Raw genomic sequence first — 6670 nt, forward strand, 5'->3', positions numbered from 1 at the left:
ACAGATGGCAATCTTTAAAACACACGGCCTGCAAGTACAAATTTCTTCCATTTACTTTACCTTTGGCAGACCAACTCCAACTACAAAATTGTATAATAATCCAGAAAGCTATTCAAAGGACAGGTTGTTATAGTAAAACATTATCGTAGGCTTATGCCTATAGGTAGTTGATCCTTCAACTTTACCTCTAACAGACCAACTCTAATTGCAAGATAGTACAAAAAAGAAACAGACAACCAGAGAGGAAACCCAAAAAAGAAACAGAAAGACAACCAGAGAGGAACCCCAAATATGGCCTACAGAATTGATCGGCCTTTAAATTGACCAGCCAAGATCTTTTCCAAGAGACTTACCTACAGGATCAATGTAGTATTGGCCATTTCTTAAAAGGGGCAGTAACAGATACAAACAAAACAAAATGCAGTCAGACAACCAGAAGGGAATTCCCAAACCCAAAGCCAACGGACAGATGAGAACCTAGAACGCAAGGGAGTACCTATCCCTAGGCTCTCACGCCCTGCTTAACCATGATGCCTACACCAGTGGTGCCATGGATGTTCCTACAAAGAGGAACCAGGTATGTGGATTCGAGGGTCTCTGTCTGCACACCAGGGGACTTATCAAATGACCAAAGGTCACGACTTTCCTGAGCTCAGCTTCCTTTTTCTCAAAAAGGACCATTCAGGAGAGAAGGTGGGAGTTCTGTGAAGCAAAAGGAGCTTCGGCAGCTGCTGGGATGGTCCCTCAGTCCCTCCCTTTACTCATAGGAACAGCTCCTCTGGATTCACCCGAGGCAAACTCACCTGTCTCCTAACTCTGCTGCAGTTGGCGCTCAACAAGTGCCAGCACCTTGCATCCTCAGTGTGGAAATGGGGTTCCTTGGACAGCCAGGGCTGCCCAAGAAAGTTAGAGCAGGGACTTCCCCTGGATCCCATCCGGGGTGTCAAATTTGTTTCAGAAATCTCTGTCCTTGTCCCGGATGCCAATCCAAATAACGAGGACATGGTTTTTGAGGAAAAGGAAAAAGAAGACTTATTGCTTAGCTAGCAAAGGAGAAGCCAGGGACTCCTGTCCCAAAGGCTGTGATCCTGCCCATCAGCAGGAACAGGAGACTTTTTAAAGAGGTGACTCAAAGGCCACATTCCATGTGTTCTCTGTTGGAGTTGTAATTCACTTGTTAATTTGGGAGATAGTCATTTCTGAGATCTTCTGGTGACATCCCCAAAGTCTAGATTACTTCATTCCCATGATGGGTGTGTACTCAGGGACAGATAACTCTGCATAGGATGGGGAAGAGAGGAATCCTGTTTGCCTGAGATTAGGGAGGGGAGAGATTATGGGGAAGCAGGGAGAGAGGAGGAGAAAGAAACACATCCATTTTAAAAATGAGTTGCAGTAGCAGAGCAGCAAGACCTGTATTCAAAGCATGCAGTGACCCACTGTTATACTTTGAGGAGTTGGGAGGTGTGATGGGACAAGGGCTCCTGGTCTCAGGACAAGGTGAGACAGACACACTTTGGAAAGCCAGAGGTAATAACGGGAGCCCACCAGGAGCAGTTCCCTGGGTGGTTTTAGAGCTGAGCCGATTGGTGCCAGGATGACTGTCTTCCCTGGCACCCACCCCTTGTACTCCAGATCTCTCCAACTGTCCCCTGTGTTTGGCCCTGAAGAAAGAGCAGTGCACCAGCCTGTGCCCCTCACCACCCCATGTCTCTCTCTCCCAGCCCCCTGCTGTCACCAGCCTGGTTTCAGCTTTTCCCAGCCTCCTCCCCATAGGCTGCTTCCTTGACCTCCGCCAAGGCCTCCTGCCCTTTCCTCCTCTGCTTTGAGCCCCAGACCTGCATTCCTGAGGTCCTCCTCCACCTCCCTGCAGGCACCAGATTGCGACATAGACCTTGTTTACTGCATTCTACTAGTACAGCTGGGGGTGGGTGGGTCCCCAAGCTGCCCTGCCCTGCCCTTTGCTTTCCTCCAGCAGGGCCACAGGTGTGATGTGGACCCTGTGTCTGAGGGAAGAACCTGCCTCAGCCAGCCAGCCCCACTCCTGACTCTCTGCCTCCCATGATGGAGGCTGAGGCTGGAGAACCCGCTGCTGAAAACAGCCAGAATGTAGATATCTTTCTGAAGTGTTTTTGTATATTGAAATTTTTCCCTAATGTTTGTTAATATTATTGTCATTGTTTTTTGAAGGTGCCTCTAAAAAGAGGTGACAGAGCCAGATGTGGTAGTCCTGGCAGCTTGGGAGGCTGAGGCAGGAGGATGGCAATTTTGAGGACATTCTGGGCAACCTAGTGAGAACCTGTCTCAAAAAATAGAAGCTGGCTGGGGTTGTGGCTCAGTGTTAGAGTGCTTGCCTGGCATGTGTGAAGCCCTGGGTTTGATCCGCAGTACCGCATAAAAATAAATAAATAAAAGATCCATCTACAAAAATAAATAAATAAAGTTTTAAAAAAAATAAAAGGGACTGAGTATGTAGCTCAGTGTTAGAGCACCCCTGGGTTTAATCCCCATCAAAACACACACACACACACACACAACAATAATAATAATAATAATAATAATAATAATAATAAAAAGAAGTAATAAGAGAGTAGACTTTGAGGGGGGTCTTTCTGCAGGGTCCCCACTTTCACTAGTCCTCCTTGGAGATGGGAGCCCTCCAGGTACCAGGATCTGGGAGGTTCCTAGGCAGACGAACCTTGCACCCCCTAGTGGGAGGCCTCTATCACTTTTTTCTTTGCAAACTTGGACTCAGCACTTATCAGCAAACTCTGGGACATCTCACAACAGATGTACCCATGGTTATTTTATAGAGCAAACTGCCAGCTCATCCCTTCCAGGAATGTGTCCGTGTTCTTCCCTCAGGGAATTCTGCATGGATCAAAGTGCCCAGGAAGCAAAATTAGGCTCCAGGAGTTGGTTGGCAAGCACACAGTGATGGGCCGGGAGTTAAATGGTTTAGACAGGGCTTTGCCTAAGCTCTGAGGAAGCCCAGGAAATACTGCACCACTCGATTTGTCAGATTTGATATTTACAAGGAAAGCAGGCTGGGTCAAAGTATCGGGGGGTGGGGGGGGGGGAGGAAAGGGAGACAGGGGTCTGCAGGGAATTCACTGGAAGAAGGCTGGCCTCTCAGGAGGGTGGGAGGTAACCTCCGGGCCTCCAGCTAGCGGGAGTCTTCCTGCTGGTTACCTACTGTCTTCAGATTTTTAGGTGTGATTTCTTAGTGTTTTTGTTTTCTGGTGCTGGGGATCTACTACTGAGATACACCCCTATCCTTTTTATTTTTATTTCACTTACCTATTTATTTTTGTGGTGCTAGAGATGCAGGCCAGGGCCTCACACATGCTAAGCATGTGCTTTATCACAGAGCTGTACTCCCAGCTTTGGAGCTCTTTTGTTGTATTATGTGAAGTCAGATTTCCCCCCTCTTAAATTGCCAATCTGTTAGCCCAAAGTAATTTATTCTTATTTTACTTTATTTCTTTTTGGTGCTGGGGATGGAACCTAGGGTCTAGGGCATGCCAGGCAAGCATTCTATCACTGAGCCACATCCCACCCCGAATTCTTTTTTTTTTTTGGTTCTTTTTAGTTATACAGGACAGTAGCATCCATTTTGATATAATTATATAAGCATGGAATATATCTTATTCTTATTAGGGCTCCTGTCTTCTGGATGTACACCAGGTTGAGATTCTCTGTGGTATATTCATATATGTATATAGGAAAGTGATGTCAGATTCACTCCACTGTCTTTCCCTTTCCTATCCCCCCTCCCTTCCCTTCATTCCTTTTTGTCTAATATACTGAATTTCTATTCTTCCCCACTTCCCCTTATTGTGGGTTAGCTTCCCCTAATTCTTTGTTTTTTTTTTAAAAGCTATTATGGTAGTTGTCTTTATTTATCTAGTTATTCTTTTAAAACCTGGGGTCTCACAATGTTGCTCAAGCTGTTTTCTTTCTCTCTTTTTGTTTTTCCCCAGCAGTTCTGGGGCTGGGACCCAGGCACACTCTATCACTGAGTTATATATATCCCCAGCCCACTCAGGCAATTTTCTAATTCCTAGGCTCAAGTAATCCTCTGTCTCAGCCTCCCGAGTAACACGGACTGTAGAGCATGTCACTGTACCCTGACACATGGTGAATTTAATTAAAATCAGGAAAAAATCAACTGAAAAATTGGGGTTGAATCTTAAATTCTGAATTTTTATTTTCTCTTATAAGCAAGACCATTTAGAACCCCGAGGGTCACTTTTCTGCTGGTAACAATGGCCATGGCTCTGTAGGACTGCCCTTTGGACTGCCAGCCCCTTGGGGCCCCACCAGCCATGCCCCAGGCTGTGTCTGCTCCTCTGGGTTGTCTGCCCGGTGTCCTAGGAGTGAGGATCGTGAGCCCAACCCTGTGTAATGCTGCCGAGATGGCCTGGCAGCTACCTCTTTTCACCCTACCACCACCCGCTTCCCCTGGCTCCGCTGCAGTTTCTGTTCCCTGTAGCGCTGGCCTGCTGGCCACCCCCAGCCTCTTCTGCCCAGACCCCGCCTCCTGGTCTTGCTGCGGCAGCCTTTACCCACGCTGGCAAGAGCACTGTCCACTTCCGGGTTCAGATTCCTGAATCTCCTTAGCTGAGGAGAGTCAGGTACTGGGTTTAGAGGTAATCATGCAGCTTGAGACCTGATTACTATGGGGTCAGGAGCCCAATCTGTCCAAAACACTGTGACCAAGGACTGGGTGGGAGGTCATGTAGCAAGAAGCATGGATTCTGGGGCTAGTAGGGATTATAGGTGGGAACAGGCTAGCAATGAGGCGGGGGTTGGCCCTCCTTGGTGCCATGGTAACCCCAAACCCAAGTCCCTGAAGCCCCTGCAAGCACACTGGCCAACCCTGGTTCTCTGACACTCCTCTTTGCAAGTTTCTAAGCCATTGACTATCTTTTCTGTCTCCATGGTAAGGTGACGCTTCCCCCTCTCTTCCAACTTTGTGCTAGGAGGTACTTTTTTCCATTGTTTTTTTTTTAAATAGTACCTACTAGGGTTTGAACCCAGGTCCTCACAATGCTAGGCAAGTGCTCTACCACTGAGATATACCCCAGCCCCGCACTAGAAAATACTTTGTCTCTGACATGATTTTATTGATATATGTAAAAAATTTCAAATGTACCATTCTGCAGCTTCTAAGCATTTTCTGGATGAATACCTGGTCTCTAAAAAATTTCTAGGAACAGATTGGCCCCACCTTTTTGTTTGGTTTGGCACTAGTTCAGAGTTGATTAATCCTTCTCAGATCATGGTGCATTGACATGATCCTTGTGTTTAAGATTCTTCTGGAATTTTTTTTTTTTAATTCCTCCTGTTAACTCTCTGATGTGTTTGATATACTGTATATCTTTATCTGTGTGTAAACCGTGTGTGTGTGTGTGTGTGTGTGTGTGTGTGTGTGTGTGTGTTTTGTTTTCCTAAGTGACACTGTTCTATAGATCTTGTTCTGTTTCCCATTTTTCTCTCCGGACAGCATGATTTCAGACTCTACTGTTATGGTTTGAATGTGAGGTGTCCTCCAAAAACTCACGTGTGAGACAAGGCAAGAAACTTTGGAGGAGAAATGATTGGTTATACCCTTCACCTAATCAGTGCATTAAGCTCTGATGGGATTAACTGCGTGGTAACTGGAGGCAGGTGGGGTGTGGCTGGAGGCAGTTCACTGGGGGCGTGGCTTTGGGGTATATATTTATAACTGGCAAGTGGAGTCCCTATCTGCTTTTTCATCACCCGTGAGCTGCTTCCCTCTGCCACACTCTCCCACTGTGATGTTCTGCCTCACCTGGAGCCCTTGGGGAATGGAGCTGGCTGTATATGGACTGAGATCTTTGAAACTGTGAGCCCTCCAATAAACTTTTCCTCCTCTACAGTTATGCTGGTTGGGTCCTTCAGTCATAGCAGTGAAGAAGCTGACTAAAACATCTGTTAATATACACATAGACATAATTCAGTGCTTTACAAATGATAAGTTAGGTCCTCTAGTGAAACCAGTGTGGTGGGGCAGAGCCATCATTCATAAAAATTTAATAACCCAACACAAAAAAGTGGTAAATGTTTGAGGTGATGCATATGCCAATTACCCTAATCTTATCATTACATTGTATGTAAGTACTGAAATATTCCCACTGTACCCTATAAATATTTACAATTGTTATGTGCCATTTTAAAATAAAAGTAGATATGATGAATTGACAATATCACAGTACCTTAAACATAAGTAAATAATTTTTCATAATTTTTAAAAGATAGATCAAATCAACCTTGGGGTGCATTGTAAGAAATATTTCCTCTCCTTATTGTGGGTCACAGTAAGAAACATTTGCAAGCTCTCGATCTCGTCTGTTGTTTCTCCCTGCTGACATTGCCCTACTCTTCATTTACTGCATTTTATTTGTTCATCTTAGTGATGAATAACTAGGTCACTTGAGAGTCCCCAGCCCTCACTCCTGCCACACTGATGAATATCTTTGTTCATGTTCTGTCATGTGGAGAATTATCTTCATGCTATGGAAACTTCCAAGTACATACGGGGTAGGTTGATCCAGAGGTCACGCGAAAGAAAAAGGCCCATGGATCAAGTTAGGATGCCTGGGGCTGGGGCTATAGCTCAGTGGCAAGCATATGTTTATCATAT

Source organism: Sciurus vulgaris (genome assembly GCF_902686455.1).
Source record: "Sciurus vulgaris genome assembly, chromosome: 3".
Taxonomy (NCBI): Eukaryota; Metazoa; Chordata; class Mammalia; order Rodentia; family Sciuridae; genus Sciurus; species Sciurus vulgaris.